Source organism: Gobio gobio (genome assembly GCF_949357685.1).
Source record: "Gobio gobio genome assembly, chromosome: 25".
Taxonomy (NCBI): domain Eukaryota; kingdom Metazoa; phylum Chordata; class Actinopteri; order Cypriniformes; family Gobionidae; genus Gobio; species Gobio gobio.
Window position 1 is genome coordinate 12,540,367 of NC_137121.1, and position 20,301 is coordinate 12,560,667.

The 20,301-nt window shown below is 37.4% G+C and overlaps 1 protein-coding gene across 1 annotated transcript in view; it reads right to left on the reverse strand.

Moving 5' to 3' along the window:
- lrrc4ca (leucine rich repeat containing 4C-a) overlaps positions 1-16,961 on the reverse strand; it is a 112,084-nt gene extending 95,123 nt beyond the window's left edge. Inside the window, exon 1 of the mRNA XM_079809935.1 lies at positions 15,558-16,961. The gene's annotated coding sequence lies outside the window, so the exon portion shown is untranslated. The remainder of the gene's footprint in view (positions 1-15,557) is intronic.
- Positions 16,962-20,301: the final 3,340 nt, after the last annotated feature.

Here is a 20,301-nt window from a genome sequence, read left to right on the forward strand (position 1 = left end):
GCACACAATGCGGGACACCAACATATGCTTCCGCCCCGGCATCATCCACCCCCTTCAAACACCTTCGTTCATCCAGCATATATAGGAGGTATGATGGTGGACAGTGGTAGAAAATGGTCATGTTTGCACATATCACTTTATGTCCCACTAAGGAATCGTGGGACAATCAAAAACAAAAGGATGCAGAGGTGCGATGAAGAGGGAAACATGATGAGCGATGACAGGCCTAACCAGGCAAGAGGGGGGAGAAGTGAGAGAGGAAGTGTGAAAGACAGGAAAGGAGAGAGCGTGTCAAGGTGAGAAGGAAAGAGAATTGGACACAGTGGAGTGTGTCCACAGTTGTAACACATCATATCTCGCTCTACATCTCAACAGCTTCCTAAGGCCCAAGGGTACTAAGCCAAAGAGGTGTGGGGGTCTTCGGTAAAGAAAGAGAGAGCGAGAAAGATAGTGGACCATTGCACCATGGAGTGCTCAATTGTTAGCAATAAGAGATACCACTGGTTATTTTCAACCTAATACCTAATAATATCAAGTCCAATTTCACAGATAACTCTGTCATCATATACTCACCCTTGTGACGTTCCAAACCTGTATGAGTTTCTGTCTTCTGTTGCACACAAAAGAAGATATTTTGAAGAATATTAATAACCAAACAGTCCACAGTATTTTTTTTCTTACTGTGGAAGTCAATGGTTATCGTCAACTGTTTGGTTACCAACATTCTTCAAAATATGTTCTTTTTAGTTCAGGAGAAGAAAGAAACTCATACAGGTTTGGAACAACTTAAGCGTGAGTAAATTAGTATTATTATTTTTTATACAAATTGCCAAACTAAATACTGTTTTCAGACAGGTTTCATGTACACTCCCCCTGCCTGTCATTGGTCAAACAAACAAATACCCCCATCCAAATCTCACACTAGTGGTTGAGAAAGTGCTGCTATGTTGGAACGTTTGGGATACTCAAACTAACAGTAGCAATAAAAGACACTGCTTATTTCCTTTTCAATTTAATACTAAGTAAAATCAAGTCCAATTTCATAGATATTAATAACTCCTAAAATTAAAAAATACAATTTCTAAGATAAAGTTGGTAATTATAGACATTTTATTCATCCAAGCTTCCTAACTTCCAAAAGTAAGCTTCCAAAAGCTTACTTCAACCCTCTGCGGAATTAGCATAATCATACCAACTGCTAAAGATTGCTTTCAAACTCCCACTGCCTATCATTGGTTAAACAAACAGATAGCCCCTCCTCAAACTCATGCTATTGGTTGAGCCAGTGCTGCTATGTTGAACTAGTTGAGATACTCAAACTAATAACAGTAATAAGAGATACCACTTACTTTGTTTTCAAACTCATACCATTTAATAGTGCTAACTGTAAAAATCTAAAATAAAGTGAGGTATTATAGATACACTATATTGCCAAAAGTTTTGGGACACCTGCCTTTACATCCACATGAACTTTAATGACCTCCCATTTTTAATTTTTAGGGTTTAATATGGAGTATTGAGAACAGCTTCAACTCTTCTGGGAAGGCTTTCCACAAGGTTTAGGAGTGTGTTTATGGGAATTTTTGACCATTCTTCTAGAAGCGCATTTGTTAGGTTAGGCACCGATGTTGGATGAGAAGGCCTGGCTTGCAGTCTCCGCTCTAATTCATCCCAAAGGTGTTCTATCGGGTTGAGGTCAGGACTGTGCAAGCCAGTCAAGTTCATCCACACCAAACTCACTCATCCATGTCTTTAAGAACCTTGCTTTGTGGAAGGGGACATTCCAAAACTGTTCCCACAAAGTTGTGAGCATGAAATTGTCCAAAATGTCTTGATATGCTGAAGCATTAAGAGTTCCTTTTACTGGAACTAAGGGGCAAAGCCCAACCCCTGAAAAACAACACACAAACACATGATAAAAACAAATTTGATTCTATTCAAGTCTCTGACTTTCTAAGTTTCTAACGACACTTAGAAATAAACTAGATCAAGTGACAAAATATGAATAATGACTGGTCCGGTCTTTACATGTGTACATGCACACACTCACACTTCACACACCACAACCACCAGGAGAACAAGACTCCAGAGAAGCAGAAATTAGATGAGATTAAATTAGACTGCTATCTATTAAACTGGCACAAATATATCTCCTCAATGCTTTTATAAAAGACCTGACTTATGCATGCTATAATATCATTACATCATAATCTAGCATATACACACATCTGGGTGTTTTTAGTTCCATTTTATGCTTTGCTTATGACTTTATCTGATGCATATTAATCAGTCAGGAGATTTTGGCAACAAACTCTGTTTTCCCTTTCAAATTTCTACTTTGAAACTTCTGCCTATTAGCATTCACATGTGAGCATCTAATGCGGCATGGAGCAGATGATGTATGCTAGGCTAATGTTAACCTCTGAATATCAAAACGCACTTTGCTGTGCTGGAGTGATGGAGCACTGTGGCTAAGGGGCTCGATGTTTTTCGAACTCCATAAAATGCGAAGGGAATCGTCCTTTCCGAGTCTAAATGACACCAGCTGTGCTTTAATGGACCTGAATGGACACATCGCAGGTGCGGTGGGATGCTGTTATTGCCTGGAGCTCTGTTTCTGGCTGGATGGATGCCTTTATCTTTAAGCCCATATAAAAACATCGGGGGTAGATAGTAATCATATTGCAGCATCAGGAGGATAGCCTTAAAGTTTAAGTCAATGTAATTCAATCAAAATGTCATGAACCTTCCGTACTGTATATCTGAAAGTGGTGAGGAAATGCAATAAACCCTTTCACAAAGGACTAGCGGTCGACCAATATGGTTTTTTCATTGGCGATACGAGTATATAGAGTCCCGGGTGGCCGATATGAGGATCTACTATAGTTTGCATTTTTCTAATTTAATCCATTTTTTATAACCCATGAACTCACCTGGTATTAAGATCGGTCGATTGGATCACAAGTAGACGACGGAGACACATAGTCATTTACACCTGGCCTTTTAATCTCTTTTGTCCACTTTCCACCACTTCTGTCCTGATTTCTTCAAGGGGAGGGTCTATGGGTGTGTAAATACATGGGCTTTTTCAGATCTTTCGATCTAATGGACAAAATAAGCTTGTGCTATTTACATATGAGTGTGCCCGGAGAGCAGCAGCTTTCGTCTATATATCCATCCATCTATTTATTTGTCAATTTGTACATCTATCATCTATTTCGCTGTCTATCAATCTGTCAAAATGTTTATACATCCTTCTTTCAATCTGCACATCGGGTTTGGGTATCTATTCCGGTATATCTACCTATCAATAATCTCTTTGTCCATTCATCCAACCATCCATCCAACCATCCATCCATCCATCCATCCATCCATCCATCCATCCATCCATCCATCCATCCATCCATCCATCCATCCATCCATCCATCCATCCATCCATCCATCCATCCATCCGTTTGTCCATCTATCCTTTGCCTGTTTGTCTGTATTTCCATCTATTTATCATTCAATTCATATATCAAATCATGTCTATCTACCTATCAATTTGTCTATCTCTCCATCTGTCCATCCATCCATCTATCCATCAAGTCTATCTATCCTTCGTCTGTTTGTCTGTATTGTTGTTTATCTCCCTACCTCTCAATTTTTCCATCTATCCATCCATCCACGACTTTTGCCTGTAAAGCCTATTAATTATTTAATTAAACTAATTTAAGGCATAAAATCCTTTTTGAGTCTATATTTGTTTTATAATGTCAACTGTGATTTGCTTTGACGCAACATAATGTGTATAATAACTTCAAATCCGCCGATCAGCAAGGAGCAGCCAAACACAACCCTTTTCTTCTTCTATCCTTCCTGTTGACATGAGTAACGACTATACTGCCCTCTATAGGTCAGGTGAATGTGTCGAATGAGCTTAGGAAATGAACTTCCTTACATTCCAATTTTCAATCCAGCATCCCGTTTGGTACGCCAACTCAGATTCAGGAATTGAATTGGAATTGGCCATTCTCGGTTCAATTCTGAATGTTTTCAGGTCAATCTGTCGCTACAAATACGTATCTCTGAATGTCCTTTAACTTTGGTACTGGTTCGGCAAGAGCCTGACGCTTACACCACTCTATTAAGAATCCTCAGTCGATCAGTTTCACAGCCACACCTTGAAGAGCTACAACAACCGTTTACGGCTCTCATGCGGAATGATGTACTCACGATTAAAGTGTATCAAAACCAAGACTGGCTTGGCGCTGTCCGTAAGAGCCTCTCTATATGTAAATAACCGAAGCCGGCGTCGGTGCACAGCAGAAGAAAAAAAAAAAAAAAAACTTGTCTTATTCAGCGGCAGAAGGCTGCACAGGCTGATCCAGTCATTATTTGAGGCAGAGAGCTTTTCTGCACAAGCCCTTTGTGAGAGGAAATTGCATTAATGAACTCTGATAAGAACAATCAACTCCAGCGGCTCTTATTTTATTCTGCTCTCTCAAATAACCTATTAAATGTAGATTCTCCCAGGCTTCATCATTAACAACTCCCTCCCTCTCTCTCTCTTTCTCTCTCCTATGACAGGAGGACAACTGAACCTCACCTCAGTTAAACAGGTGCTTTAGTACCAGAGGAACCAGGTGAGCGGCAATCCGTCACCTCCTCTGCTGCTAGCTTTAACCTTTCAATTTAGCAGCAGAATTAATATGGCCAGTTCTGCACCGCCTTGAACAGATGCCTCACAGGTGCAACCTAGAAAGGGAGACTGTCCTGAGCACAGTTTGCACACACACATACACGGACACACCTGTAGTGCACGCTATTGGCCACAGGTACGGCTCGTCTCTGCCCAGCTGCAGGCCTCCGCAGAGGTCGGCTGACGTCAGCCCGGCCGTGACTCAAGTTACAGGCTGATTCAGGTCATTTTCTTTTAGCTGAGCTTAGATTTGGGTTGGGTGGGGGAGTTTACCCCTCATTATTGAGTCATGAGGCCTGCTTTAGCTATGCTTTTTAAGGACATGCTGCCTTTGCCACAGATCTGAGGACGGCTGACTAAACCGAGGGTTTTCGAACTTATGGATGCCATGGACCCCTGAACAAGTAGATTTTATCTAGGAAAGACTCTCCAATTTTGTGGAATAATAAGGCAGCTATATATTTTCATGTGTAAAGACCCATATTACACTGTGAAAAATAAAATTAGGTGAAAATATGTGTAAATTATTTATTATCAGATGTACCTTCAGAACTATAATAACTATATCGTCGCTGTCCGATGAAAACCACGTTTGTCCATTTTGCCGATTTTGAGATTTTTTGACGGATTGAATGTCCAGGTTCATTTACATATACAGTATGCTTCACATATCTAAATGGCCAATGAAAAGTTGTGAAATCATGTCATCTGATTTTCACGTATATCCATTTGGTGTCAAAGCTGTCAATCACGCCGTGTATCTCCCCGCCCTGTGGAAGCATCTCGCCGGTCTCGTGAAGTTTCATCGAAGCTCAGCACTGGATAGCCAAAAGTAAGACATTGAAGCTCTCCACAGTTTAGTTCTAATCTAGTTCTTCACAGATTAGTTTGCTTGCTAGTATGTAAATAAACTCTCATTGATAAGATTCAAACTTTTTTTTTCTTAGTCAAACTGATCAAATTATAGCCTGTAATGCTATTTTCATGATTGTCACTAGAACATGCCTCACTCATACTGCTCTCACCGCTTGCCAGAGGCTGAGAATGTCCAGCACGTATTCCTCTGTCAATATGAAACGCGACTTTTTGTCATTTTGTCAATATGAAACGCGGCCATTCTAATTAATGATCGGAAGAACGCGTATCGACCACCGTTACTGTAAAATATGCACGTATGTCCATTTAAACTCAATTTTGGTCAAATGTGGATTATATCATTACACTGGCAAGAATATGGTTACATGTAAAGATGCCGTACCAAGTATGACAACGCTACATTCAACTGCTTTTGAAATACGGTGTTTTTTTCACTTCCTGAAAAGTAACCGTTTTGGACATACGTGAGTTTCACGTATGTCCAATTTTTCCCAACTCCTGATCGGGCAGCGACGATATGCTAGTTATCAATAAAATAGTAATAGTCGTGAGGAATGAAACCTGTAAAATGTATGATAATATATATTTTAAAATATTAATAATATATTAATTTATTAGAATAACTTCATATAGAATGATGTAATTGTATAATTATAATATAAAATTACATTATAATTATAATATATATAGAATAAATTGAATTACTATATATATATATGTATATATATATATATATATATATATATATATATATATATATATATATATATATATATATATATATATATATATATATATATATATATATATATAAAAATTATCGATTTTTATTTTATGCCAAAAATCATTAGGCTATTAAGTAAAGATCATGTTCCATGAAGATATTTTTTGTAAATTTCCTACCGTTAATATATCAAAAATGTATTATTATTAATATGCGTTGCTAAGGACTCCATTTGGACAAATTTAAAGATGATTTTCTCAATATTCAGATTGTTTTGCACCCTAAGATCCCAGATTGTTCAAATAGTTGTATCTCAGCCAAATATTGTCCTGTCCTAAAAAAACAATAAAATAAAAAAAGACCCTTATGACTGGTTTTGTGGTCCAGGGTCACACACACACACATATATAGAATATTTACATTTTATAATAGTAATATACAGTATTTACACATACGATTAAAGGGTAATGTGGATGGGTAATGTATATATGTATATATATATATATATATATGTATTTTTTTTTTTTACCAATCTACATTACCCAGGCTGTGTGGGTGGAGGTAACGGTGTCTATCCAGCGCGTCAAGATGGCCGTTTTATGATGTCGGCCAGATTATTCCAGAAGACTGATGGGGCGAGGCAGAGTGCTGATTGATTAGGGCATCGACTGGAGAAATGTGCTGCGCTCATCCCGTAGAAGGGGCTGTGGATGAGAGACCACTCGAGAAAAACACACACGCTCACACTTCAAGACACTCAGGTCAAAGAGAAGGAGATAAATGAAAGGTCATTGTACGTGTGTGCGAAAAGGGGGCTGGGGTGAATCGTATATGCTGCAAAAATTTACAGAACAGACCTGCTAAAGGGATAGTTCACCCCCAAAAAAAGAAAAATTGGTCACAATTTACTCACCTCACGTCGCTCCAAACTTTTCAATGACTGACTTTAAAGCCTCACCTTTCATGCAATTACTTTTAAACTTCAAAAGGAGCACAAAAGCATTATTAAAGTAGTCTATATGACTCACTCTTCTGAAGCCACATGATTGCTTAGTGTGATAAAGTAAATAGACTTAAATATTAAAAGCTTAATATTTAACAATATTTGAATATTCAGTTATTTAAAGGGATAGTTCACCTAAAAATGTTAATTATCCCATAAGGACACCCTCAAACCATCCTAGGTGTATATGACATTCTTCTTTCAGACGCATACAATCGGAGTTATATCAATAAATATCCTTCATCTTCCAAGTTTTATAATGGCAGTGAATGGCAGCCCAAAATTTGAAGCCCAAAAAAGTGCATCCATCCATTATAAAAGTAATCCACACGGCTTGGAGATGGTAAATGAAAGTGAGAAATTTTGCCTTGAACACAAAAGAAGTTGATGGACCCTATTGACTTCCGTAGTAAGAAAAGAAAAAAAATACTATGGAAGTCAATGGGTACTAGAAATTATTTGGTTACCAATGTTTTTCAGAATATCTTCTTTTGTGTTCAACACAACACAGAAACTCATACAGGTTTGGAACAACTTGAAGGTGAGTAAATTTTTGTGGTGTAAGGATAAAGCCTTTTATGAACCATCCCTTCAACAATTACCTCTTCACCTGTGTAAGAACTAGCAAAATCTACTGGTTCAAACGTCTAAAACGTAGCTTAACAGAATATCCGGAAGAGAGAGTTTTAGAAGATTTGAAATGATTGTTTAAAAGCTCTGAGATGCGTTATTGTGTTATATATTGCCATATACTCTCTTTAAAGCAAGGTCGACCGGCCCATTTGCTCACACCAGTGCAGTGAATACAAAGTACGCAGCATTTGCTGACGGCTGAATTCTGACATAGAAAATCCACTTGCTTTAAGACAGAAAAAAAAGACAAAAACATCAATTCAATGTCATCCTCGCCACAACTCCAGCCCATCAATCAATACACACTACCTACATAACCTCCCGTACGTGGCCTTGGAGTTTGACTCCCGGGAAAGAAATCTCTATGCTGTGACATAGAAGATTTAGACAATGGAGAGTGAGGTAGCACGTCAAGCAGGATTCTCTCGCCATTTAATCTGCCTTTCACACTAAACCAAATCCTCCTGGGAGAAATTGTACCTCGGGACGCCAAAAAAATTGACAGATGGGTTGCATTATTGATAGCAGTCTCCAGCAGTTTAAGAAATGAATGCTAATTCACGCCCAAGCTGGGTTTTACACAAGCTAATCTCCCTGATTTCAAAGTGTTTATTATGTATAGCAAAGGGTGCGAATCGCATAACTGACGGATAAAGCTGGGGAATCGCAAGGTGTTAGGGAAACACTACATATTTGGGGTTGGGAAAAATTCACAATTGAAGAACTGACTCCCTTACAAGTCTAAATTGTAACGGAATTCGCCACATTTCAGAGGAAGTTGATTTGGAATTTGAATGGAAATGACAGGAAGAAACATTTACTGAACTATAATTCAAAGAAATCCAACGTGCATAATGTTTTCTGGGAAATTAAATGGAACGCAAAAGTTAATATATTAAAAATGATTAAATAAAGAACTATTCAAAATACACTATATTGCCAAAAGTTTTGGGACACCCCTCCAAATCATTGAATTCAGGTGTTCCAATCACTTCCATGGCCACAGATGTATAAAATCAAGCACCTAGGCAAACATTTGTGAAAGAATGGGTCGCTCTCAGGAGCTCAGTGAATTCAAGTGTGGTACCGTGATAGGTTGTCACAAGTCCATTGGTGAAATTTCCTCACTACTAAATATTCCACGGTCAACTGTTAGTGGTATTATAACAAAGTGGAAGCAATTTGGAAAAACAGCAACTGAGCCACGAAGTGGTAGGCCACGTAAAATCACAGAGTGGGGTCAGTCAGTAGCTAGAGACCTCCAAACTTTGTGTGGCCTTCAGATTAGCTCAAGAACAGGGTGTAGAGAGCTTCATGGAATGGGTTTCCATGGCCGAGCAGCTGCATCCAAGCCTTACATCACCAAGTACAATGCAAAGCGTCGGATGCAGTGGTGTAAAGCACACCGCCACTGGACTCTAGAGCAGTGGAGACGTGTTCTCTGGAGTGACCAATCACGCTTCTCTGTCTGGCAATCTGGATGAGTCTGGGTTTGGCGGTTGCCAGGAGAACGCTACTTGCCTGACTGCATTGTTCCAAGTGTAAAATTTGGTGGAGGAGGGATTATGGTGTGGGGTTGTTTTTTAGGGGCTGGACTTGGCCCCTTAGTTCCAATGAAAGGAACTCTTAATGCCTCAGCATACCAAGACATTTTGGACAATTTCATGATCCCAACTTTGTGGGAACAGTTTTTGGATGGCCCCTTCCTGTTCCAACATGACTGCGCACCAGTGAACAAAGCAAGGTCCATAAAGACATGGATGAGTGAGTTTGGTGTGGATGAACTTGACTGGCCTGCACAGAGTCCTGAGCTCAACCCGAACACCTTTGGGATGAATTAGAGCGGAGACTGCGAGCCAGGCCTTCTCGTCCAACATCAGTGCCGTACCTCACAAATATGCTTCTAGAAGAATGGTCTTAACCTTGTGGAAAGCCTTCCCAGAAGAGTTGTAGCTGTTATAGTTGCAAAGGGTGGGCCAACTCCATATTAAACCCTAAATATTAAGAATGGGATGTCATTAAAGTTCAAAGTTCTATCTATCTGGCCTATAAATGTTCAAACTTCAACTAAAAGCATAATAACTTTTTTGTACTTTTCTAGTTGAAAATTGCAGTTGAACTTTGAATTTTAAAATTCGACTAAGATTCTACCATTAAACTGCATTCAAATTCCATTCAGATACAGGAATCTAAAAAGCATTTTCAATTCAGTTCTGAATTATGCACAATCCTGGTACATGTAATGTATGTTACATCTCTAGAGCTTTACTTATTTATTTATTTGCTGAAGTTTTGTTCATTAAATCTTCCTACAAAGGTGACTCTCCACGGAAAAGGACAAAGAGAAAGAGACTAGATTTACATCTTAAGGAAGTGGCTTTATTTTAACCATGATTAATCCTTGTTCATGCCTCACTTTGTAGAAACCACCCAAGAGACTCATGGGATATTACCACTGTCACACTCGAACAGTAAAATAAACAAGCCCTGAGTTGCACGCGTTTCCAGAAATCCATCAGCGCGCCCCATAAATACTACTGATATGAAACCCAGATTTCTTTTGGGGCTTGAAAAACAATGTCGTTCATCATTTATGAGACAACATAACCGGTTTAATAAATCTCACAAATCTCGCCCGAGGCAATTCCACAAATCATTCACAATGCGAACCTCGATCTTAATGCTGGACAATAAATGTATTGACATCTGCATTTTACGACTGACCTAAAAAAAAAACCTCAATAAATGGATGTTCTGCCTTTCCCAGCGGTTCCCATGCCGGGATGAGCGAGTAGAAAAGTTTGGTAGATGTACGGAGTGAGGAATGGAGCGTCTCCGCAGAAACATGAATCACGCTGCATCATTCACCAACAAACAAATGTCATCTCTCCACCCAACCCGGCAGCTTCATCATGCTAAAGCTCCTGACAGCTAAGGAACATAAAATGAGCGGCCCAATTCGTCTCCCCAAGGCAACATCACTCCATCATTCCTCTATTTCTTTTTTTCTCCCTTCATCAAGTGCCTGGAAGAGAGCGAAGATAAAGGGAAAAAAAAATCCTTGGTTCACCTCAGGGAATAAGGGCAGGTGCTTGAAGGTGCGAATGCGAAGAAGGCTTTGTTTCTATTCGGTTGTTAACAAGACAAACGTTGACGCTGTTTACGGAAACTTACTATTCTTACTTCCTGTGTCATTATTTGGTTTGACACTCTGGATCTGGATCTAAATATAGTTCTGCTTGTTCATTTGCAACACTTCTCCTATTCATGATCTGATTCGTACAAGTAACTCAGCTTTTAAATACGTTTTTAAGGGATAGCCGCAAATTAAATTCACATATATTTTACAGCCCTGTTCCCCATGCATGGGCGTCAAGACAAGACCCACCCACTTTTTACGATCAATGATAATGGACCCACCCACTTTTATCGTCTCTAATTCAGCACATGGCTGTTTACCTACCCCTAACCTATAAACACTTATTATTAAACACGTTAGATGCTTTATTTCCACTTTTCTAATATTTACTTAATTTTTATTGAAAATAAATGCCTTTCCGATCTGATATGTGATGGAAAAAGGGAGTAGAGTGAGTTCGGCAAAAGGCGGATTCGAACCTTGTGTCGACTTACCCCTACACTATTGCCAATCTCAATGATATGGTGATTTCCGTAATTTTGTCTTGCCCAACCAGACGTTTAGCAAACAAGGCAGTATATTTTTACTTAATGTAAATGGCATCTACTCTGAAAGAGGACCCACCCACATTTTTTTCTTCCAAAGCCCATGCCCCCATGTACATACTAGGTACTTATACTAATTGCAATAACGGGGTAATAACTAAGTACTAACCCTGAACCTACGCCTAAACCTAACCTTAACCCATGTTACCTTATAATACCCAGTACTTGAGTCCGTCAGTGCACGTACTGTAAAGAAGAAGAAAAAAAAAAAACAAGTCCAACACTGTTTTCTATACAATGAAAGTTAATGGGTTCCAAACAGTGTATGGACCAAAAAACAAAACAAAAAAACTGTAAAAAAAAAATATGTGTCGTTTGTAAGATTTTCAATGCAATGAAAAATGTCTCTTATGCTCACCAAGGCTGATTTTCTTTGATTAAAAAAATTGTTATAATGTGAAATTATTCCTGTAATTGCAAAGCTGAACTTGGTGCAAAAAAAAATCCAATATTACTGTATGCTTTTGAAAATGTCTCTTGTGCTCACCAAGGCTGCATTTATTTGATAAAAGCCAGTAATAAATGTGAAATATTATTACTATTTAAAATAACTGATTTCTATTTAAATATATTTTAAATTTTAATTTATTCCTGTAATTGCAAAGCTAAATTTTCAGCAGCTGAAAAAAAACATTTCTTCTTATTATAAAAAAAACAGTAATAATGTGAAATATTATTACTTTTTAAAATAACTGCTTTCTATTTAAATATATTTTACATTTTCATTTATTCCTGTAATTGTAAAGCTGAATTTTCAGAAAATGATTTGGTGCTCAAAAAACAAAAACAAATTTGTATTATCAATATTACTGTACCCTTTCGAAAATGTCTCTTATGCTCACCAAGGCTGCATTTATTTGATAAAAGCCAGTAATAAATGTGAAATATTCTTAAAAATGTTAATAACTGCTTTCTCTTTCTATTTAAAATATTAATGTATTCCTGTAATTGCAAAGCTGAGTTTTCAGAAAATGATTTGGTGCTCAAAAAAACCAAAACATTTCTTATTATTATCAAAATTACTGTATGTTGAAAACAGTTGTGCTGATTAATATTTGTGTGGAAACTGCGATACATTTTTTTTTTCAGGATTCTTAGATGAACAGAGTTCAAAGGAACATAATTTATTTGAAATAGAAATAAGTGAGTGTTTTAATCAATTTAAAGCATCCTTACTAAATTAGTTTCTTAAAAATATATATTTTTGAAAGGTAACATATTCTCCTACATCATACAGTTTTAGAATGACATGAAGGTGAGTAAATGATGATGAAATATTAATTTTGTTTTTACATGTCTACAATCGGCTGTATATATAAGATCTATGTATATAACAGCTCTTGTGTTAACGCAGACCTCTAAGCTTCGGATTGGGCGTCCGGCCAACAGGAAGCTCTCCCAAAGTGTGACGGTGAGTGGGCGGCCATGCACTGCCTGCTTCGAAGGGACAAAATGGAGTTCGTCAGATGGATATAATTCAGTCATTACACACACACACACACACACACACACACACACACACACACACACACACACACACACACACACACACACACACACACAGCCTCCAATTCATTCCACTTGGCTTTCAGAAAAATGTTGAACTTCCCCTCGTGACCTCAAAACATCAAGCAGAACTTCACGTTCTTGATCTTAAAAAGGAAAGATGAAAGTCTAGATTGTATACAGGAGACTTGGTTCATGAGAAGTAACAGTAATAGGACTGCAGTTTGAAAATGCTCCATGAGCTAGTGTCTTCAGAACAAATAAGCACAGATTACAGTCAAAGATTGGCTGAATTCTGCTTTAAAGGTCAACCTGGTCAGCTCCTTCAGATCACACATTCACACAGCATAAGCTGTTGGCTGAAGCCTCATTTATCACTTCCTTTTCAAACCAATACACATCAACTGGGATGCTGGGAAAGCAAAACATCCCGAATTGATCTGAATTAAGACAGTTTGAATTGCTTTAGCTATTCATCACAAATTAAAAACTTCTCTGACTCCTCTGCCAAGGTTTTATTGACTTGTTACACATGATAATGAAGTCAAAAAGAAAAGTGCCGGTACCTGTGATACAAGGCACAGATAATCGTTTTCCTCGGGTAGAGAGGATAGTTAATTATGAGTGACAGCTATGACCTCAGAATATGCCGCATGGCTAACCAAGGCACGTTTGCTCAAGTCTATCCGCTTAAAACGGATCTCCTCGATATTATCCTGCTGTAGATGCTTTCCTTTCCTGCAAGGCTGTAATCCACACTTCAATTTGATTGGCTTGTATGGTTGATTATAAAAATAAATGTTCACGAGGCAGGGCAACATAAGGCAGTAGGAAGCGGAGAAACACAAACAGTAGTGCGGTTCTGCGGTTTTCTGGCAGGGATTTCAGCACCACGGACAGCTCCCGGAGAAAGGCCAAACTCAGGCCTGAATTTTTTCCATGTCTGTTCTATGGCCTGTTCATTAAATATAGATGCATGCACATATACAAGCTATAGGAGTGAATGGCATGTATAGGCATTTCATTTGTTTTTAATCCATATTAAACAATGTTACATTAGCAATTTGTCAATAATTTGTCAATACTTGTAATTATATATACAAGTATTGTTTATATATATATATATATATATATATATATATATATATATACATACTAATAAATAATTGAATCTAAATAATATAAAATGCTACAGTAAAACTTTAAATAAACATATTTATGCTCACATTGTATGCAGTAAAATTTTAAAAGAAAATAATATTACTGTAAAATATTGCAAAAAAGGTTTATCATATGTCTTCATATGAATTGAAACCCTATAATTTAAGGAGAAAATCTACAACACAATGTGTATACTTTTACAGTAAAATATTGAAATAAAATAAAGTTTATATATATATATATATATATATATAATAAAATAAACTTTATTTTATTTCAATATTTTACTCCATATTACTCCAATATTATATATATAATAAAGTAATATGTTTAAATCACGCCATATATATTGTGACCTTATATTAAAACAAAGTAGTTGTTTATTTATATATATATATATATATATATATATATATATATATATATATATATATATATATATATATATATATATATATATATATATATATATATATATATATATATATACACACACACACACACACACACACATACATACATACATACATACATACATATAATACAAACATTTTATATTTTATTATATATTATATTAAAATATAGTAATACGTATATAAACATATATTGTAATATATTGCCTCATATATTATATATGCACAAATGGAACGGACCAATCAGCAAGCAAAGAAGCAAGCAACAGCCCGCATTTCTGCCTCCAGCACTATAAACCTCATTCTGACCGAGTAAGCTGATCACCATCTGAATAACTGCGAATTTTTATTCGTACATAAATAAATGTATTAAATAAGACGAACAAAAATCATTCCTAAAATCGGATGTGGCATATCACATTGACTGAATGAATGGAAGAATGAATGAAAGAAAGATTCGACCGCAAAGGTGGAACACTGTGCAGTTGTCAATAGCGCACACATTTATCACACATTCACGCACGCACGAGCGCGCGCGCGCACACACACACACACACACACGAGAGATAAAGACAGTAGGGGGGGAAAGCTCACAGCCGGTGAGAGAACGCTTCTGTGGATACATGTATGAATATATAGTGCTCAAATTACATAAGTGACCTTTTTAATTACTACAGACGTGTGCGTTGTATTTGAAGATGTAGGCATTCGCTATTGCTTTTAAAACACTTAACGTTTATGGCAACCAGAAACATTTGGTGTCAGAAAGGCGTCAAAGTGTCCAGTGATGCAAATATCAAAACGTGAATGACTTACTTTCTCAATCTGTGAGGTTCAAATCACCGTTCCGTTCGCTCCCAAAGCACCAAAATCAATCCGCAATTCTCAAGGAATGTCGCGCGATGCGAATGAAATGTTCTTCAGCGTGTGCTTCGGACTATCCAAGCTATCCAAAAGCAGTTTTACAAGCTTCTATGAGAAGAAATTCGCTCCCGTATATCCATTCGCTCTTCCTGTCAATGCCATCATATGGACGAGTGCCTCTAGAGCAAATGCCTCGATGCTTTCTTGCCCTGCATCATCAAAATCCGATGTACCAAGTCTTTTCCAGCTGATAAATCAATTAATTCGTCGTCTCCCTGCTTTTGCGTCTCATTCTTGGCGTTTAACGCCACAGATTTGGGTTTTCACGTTCAGCCAATACGCATCTAGATGGGTTTTATCCCTGAGATGGACCATTCCCTGCATCTTCTTCATCTCAATCTTCAACAGCCCATAAACGCAGACAGCTGATGTTCTTATTCCACAGTCATGGTATAAAACGGAACTTTTCTTCCCCCTTTACGCACCCGATCTGATTAGATTTCTACTCACAGCCCAGTGCGGATTTCAAGATGCTTATTTCCTTGAAATGTGATTATGTCCTACGGAATGCCTTGCGAGAGAAAGCCTCGCGCGTTGGAAACGCAAATATTCGTATATCACATCGTATCCAAGACCAAAAAAAGGACCGAGTTTCTTTTTCTTTTCAGGAAAGTGGATGAAAATGCGCCAAAATGTGAGTCAAATCATCCCTTTCTTAGTTAGTTGATGGATTAGTAGCCTATACTCGCCACCGTCGTGGTTCCTTTTCAGATGCGTATAAACTTGTCAGAGGCGAGGTATTCATCAAAAGCTACATCCCACCAGACACTCAATACAGTTCAACTCAACTCCGACGAAAAGCAATCCACTGACGCGACGAAAATCCACGCGAATGATGCTGCGCTCCGCGCCAAGCCGTATTACGCAGCGCGCAAGAGCCGATCGGAGAACAGCTACAAGTGAGTCACCCCGCGAGCAGGAGCATCTAAAGAGGTGAGACTCGTCGAATACGTCGAGGTCTCTTCGGTGAATGAAGTTCTAGTGTGAAGTGGTGTGCTACCCAGACGTGTCCAATGACGCGCGGCTCTTGGTGGGCATCGGCTCAGCGCACTCCGCTGGTGACACCAAGAATCTTCTAACACGTATTGATGTAGCCCTCAGCCCAAAGTCTCACTCTTCTGACTGTCCTCACTGGCGTCTTCTTGGATGCGTAAAAGTCAATGGTCCAATAATCTTTTTCCATCTTACGAATGATTGGTCGAGTGCAATAACCCTGAACGCTATAGATTATATGATGAGGGGGTGTGCGCGCGTTCGGACAGGTCTGTAGCGCCTGTTTGACGCACACATGTGCGTGTGTGATTGTGTATAGCCTGGGTACTAAGTGTGAGTGTTTGATGCGCTGCTTCTTCCTGTCTAGTGCAGAAGGGACACGACTGCCATCTACCGACTCTCCGTCCCCTGTCTAGACGAGGTGCTCTGCCTTGCGACCACTTGAGCCTTTCCACAAAAAAAGAAAAAAGAAAAAGGAACCCTGGTGCGTGAAAGCAAGCATGTAATTTTCAAACCACAGATCATAAGCACGTTCCAGTGACCTGCACACGCCTCTGACGCTTATGCAGTCAGTAATATATGTTATATGCGCACGGGTACTGTAAAAAGCATAGATCATGCGAACACATAAGTATTTCTAATCTCAAAAATAGCTAACAACGAAAAAGGTTAATTTGGAGATAGGTGGGAGTGCATTGTAGAAAGAAAGACTATGGGGTAGAAATTTGACAGAAAAAAAATCTATATTCAATGGTCTAATTCTTGATTAAGAAAGATCTATCAAATCAGAGAATTGTTTTGATAAGAGGGAAACAAGATACATTTATAGTTTCAACGTTATTTGTTCTTCGTACCTTCCTCTTTTAATACAATACAGCTGTGTGCAAAATGACCTACATTTGGATTTTGACAATTCAAAATGGGTAAAATTCCACAATTCGCACATGGAGCCGCATTGAGCTGCCCATATCTCTGGTACTGAACCATACAGGGTCTCGAAAATAAAGATACCAAAAGAAAAGTCAGTTAATAATTCAAATCTAAAAGAATACTGAGATTTTTATTCTTTTCGTATCAAGGGCACGCAAACTTTGGAAAAATAATAATTTTGGCATGTAGGTATATTCTATTGCCTTGATAAGGAACACAATATATATTTCTAGTTTTAACATTTGTTTTTTAGACTTCCTCTTTAAAAGAAAAAAAAAATCAGCCGTGTGCAGAGCGACTCACATTTGTTTTTTGACCACTGGAGATTTTACTCATGGACACTGAGATCCCCATATATCTGGAATTGAATCATATAGAGGCTTAAATATAATGACAGACAACATAAAAGTTTCTTAAGAACCATAATATAAAAGGATATTTAGATATGTTTAATACTTCTTGAGTTACAGGCATGCAAACCTTGGCAAAAATGTGAAAAAGTGTCCCCCCCGTCACCATTGGCGCATAATGCAACAAGAAAGGAAGTCAACTGATTTTATTAATAGACCATCAATCTCTGTGTAAACATGAAATAAGGATGCTGCCATCTTTCTAAAGTAACATTTGCCCCCTGTAATTTGGCTCAAAATAGACAAGTTGTCATTTTGAACCCCTCTACAAATAGTGGATTACAGAGTAAACATTCATCCATGGCATTTATGTATTTCCTAAAGCTGCACTATGTAACATTTTTTCAGTAAAATATCCAAAAACCACAAGGCCAGTGTTATACATTTTGTTCAGTTGCGTACTTACAATATCCTATGTTTTTTTGACGCCTTTCTAAGAAAATTGCTATTTTAACCAAGGAACTGGGACGTGTGAGGGAGTCGCCTGTCGATTGTGTCATATCTGCGTTACCCTCGGTTTCCGGTTTGATTCTGCAGAAACGCTTTACTCTTACTGCAGTGTCATAGCAGCCGCCGAGCGAACGCACAGAGTAACGTCATAACATCATTTTCAACACACTCAGATGTATCTAATATGTATCTAAGATGATTGTTTGAATAATTCAGGATTTCCGGGAGACGTGTGTTGCGTTCTTTAATGGTCCATCTTGACACCAAACCCCCTTATGGAAGAAGAAAGCCGTCGTGTTGAAAACTGTGACAATCAGTGCTTATCAGGATCAACAAAACTGGATTTTCAAATGTATGTGAAGTTCACAGGACCATTGTTGCGCCATTGTTGCAGTAAACTTACACGACACTCAAATGAATTGCACAATGGTCTAATATTGTGGGGTATGGAAGCTTGTTTCAGCATAGAATTAAAAAATAAAAGAAGTAATTATGACGTTATACCTCAAAATATAAATACTTCATAACATGCAATTCAATTGCAATAAAAAAGTCAGAATTTGGAGTTTATATCATGAAATTCTGACTATACAACTCGTAATCGCGAGTTTATATAATGAAATTCTGACTTTATAACTCATAATTGTGTATACACTGTAAAAAAAATCCCCGTAAAATTTACGGTAAAAAACCGGCAGCTGTGGTTGCCAGAACTTTACCGTAAAAAATACGGCAGTAACGCTTTAGGTTTTTAGGGACAGCACCATATAATTTAAAGGTTTATAATAAAATAATTACAGTTTAAAAAAAAAATTATTTTACAGTTCAAAACCGTATAATTTAAAGGTTTATATTGTAATGATTATGTTTACACTGTAAACCATTTACGGTAAAAAAACATATTTCATTAACTGAATTAATGTTAAATCACCAACCTATTGAAATATTAATATCTGTTATGTACCTTTGATATATACGGACGACCACCAATCACAGTGGAGATGAGAATCACGTGATGAATCAAAGCCCATCACAAGCAGCTTTTTTTTTTTCTCACAAGAGGACAATACTAATATACAGAAGGTGCTCAGTGTCATTCACACACACACTAAACACCATCATGGTAAAACACATGAAATTTTTACAAAAATGCAATAAACATTAATTTAACAACATCAGATGTAACATAAAACCCTAATGTACATAACTGATTAGAAAAAACAAAGAAGAAACATAGTTATTGCAATGAAAATACATCAAATGCGAAGTGTCACGCAGGGAATTCTGGGAATATCAATTTACGGGTTTTCACTGTAAATTACACAATGACTTGTTCTTTTTCACTTCCAAAAACTGTAAATGTAACTGTATTTTACTGTAAAATTAAATGAAATGTAAGGTTAGATCTATTACAGTTATTCACCGTATATAGTACGGAAACTTTCTGTTAACCAATTAACAGTTTTTCACCGTAGCATTTTTACAGTAAAATACCGTTAAAATCACAATAATTTTTTACAGTGTATATCATAAAATTCTGACTTTACAACTCGTAATTGCGAGTTTATATCATGAAATTCTGACTTTACAACACGTAATTGTGAATTTATATAATGAAATTCTGACTATAACTCTTAATTGTGCTTATGTCAAAATTCTGACTTTGCAACTTGTAATTACGAGTTTATATCATGAAATTCTGACTTTATAACTTGCAATAGTGTTTATATCATAAAATTCTGACTTTACAACTCGTAATTGCGAGTTTATATCATGAAATTCTGACTTTATAACTTGTAATTACGAGTTTATATCATGAAATTCTGACTTTATAACTCGTAATTGTGTTTAAA